Source organism: Echinops telfairi, unplaced genomic scaffold (assembly GCF_000313985.2).
Source record: "Echinops telfairi isolate 266 unplaced genomic scaffold, ASM31398v2 ScPeMD7_7469;HRSCAF=8507_1, whole genome shotgun sequence".
Lineage (NCBI taxonomy): Eukaryota > Metazoa > Chordata > Mammalia > Afrosoricida > Tenrecidae > Echinops > Echinops telfairi.
Genome location: NW_022111373.1, coordinates 15,241,303 through 15,242,563, shown reverse-complemented (window position 1 = coordinate 15,242,563; position 1,261 = coordinate 15,241,303). Strand labels below are relative to the sequence as shown.

At 39.7% G+C, this 1,261-nt stretch overlaps 1 non-coding gene across 1 annotated transcript; it reads right to left on the bottom strand.

Moving 5' to 3' along the window:
* Positions 1–768: 768 nt before the first annotated feature.
* On the bottom strand, positions 769–932 carry LOC115873814. Its single transcript, XR_004048602.1, has one exon. It is a non-coding gene; the product is annotated as a U1 spliceosomal RNA (small nuclear RNA).
* Positions 933–1,261: the final 329 nt, after the last annotated feature.

The window sequence follows — 1,261 nt, the reverse complement described above, 5'->3', positions numbered from 1 at the left end:
GATCCCTTCAGGACCAGTGGTGAGAGTGGCGATACCGGAGGTTGGAGGGAAGGTGAGTTAGAAAGGGGGAACCGATTATAAGGATCTACATATAACCTCCTCCCTGGGGGGCAGATAACAGAAAATTGGGTGAAGGGAGATGTTGGACAGTGTAAGACATAACAAAATAATAATAATTTATAAATTATGAAGGGTTCATGAGGAAGTGGGGGGGAGGAAAGGGGGGAAATGAGGTGTTGATACCAAGGGCTTACATGGAGAGCAAATATTTTGAGAATGATGAGGGCACAAATGTACAAATGTGCTTGACACAATTGATGTAGGTATGGATTGTGATAAGAGTTGTATGAGCCCCCAATAAAATGATTTTTTTTTAATAAAAAGAAAGATAGAAAGAAATCGTGGAAACTGATTTGCCATTCCTGGTATCTAACCATTCTTGTTACTCCATGTCAATATTTATACAGACTAGTGTACATCACCACTGCAGTGCATATCATAGATTAACAATGACATTTTTAAGCTAACAAATTGGACAACATTTGTGCATACATCTTGGTCTCTGTGAGCCTCTTGATGTAAATATACCCTGTTTCTTATCCACAACATATTATATGATACTGATATGAGGAACTGACTACATTATGAGTTATGAAAATCAGTCCTAATGTCATTTTCAGCAACCAATTGCCATTGAGTCCAATCATTGTGACCCAACACTTCAAATTAGAAATGTACCTGAAGATTTTGATTTTTCTTTCTTTTTTTCAGAGGAGAGCGCGAACGCAGTCCCCCACTACCACAAATTATGCAGTCGAGTTTCCCACATTTGGGGAAATCGCAGGGGTCAGCACATCCGGAGTGCAATGGATAAGCCTCGCCCTGGGAAAACCACCTTAGTGATCATGGTATCTCCCCTGCCAGGTAAGTATGATAGCCTGTTTTTCAGAAGTATGCCACTATGCTTATTTTTCCAGACAACTCTAGATGAACTCTAACCGGAAATCTTTCTGTTAGTAGCAAAAGGTGTTAACTTTTTATATCACCCAGAGGCTCCATCCATAGAGTAAGCAATTGCAATTATAGAGCTTGTCTTTCTTGTTTTCCCTCTCTTAAAAATTACTGCCTTTGATAGCTGGGCACCATCAGCTTTCTTCATCATATTTGCTATGCACACATTTGTCTTTAGTGATCATATCAGGAAGGTGGGCACCCACTGATATGATTTTTAGTTCTTTGATGTCTGATAACTGGTCCCTTC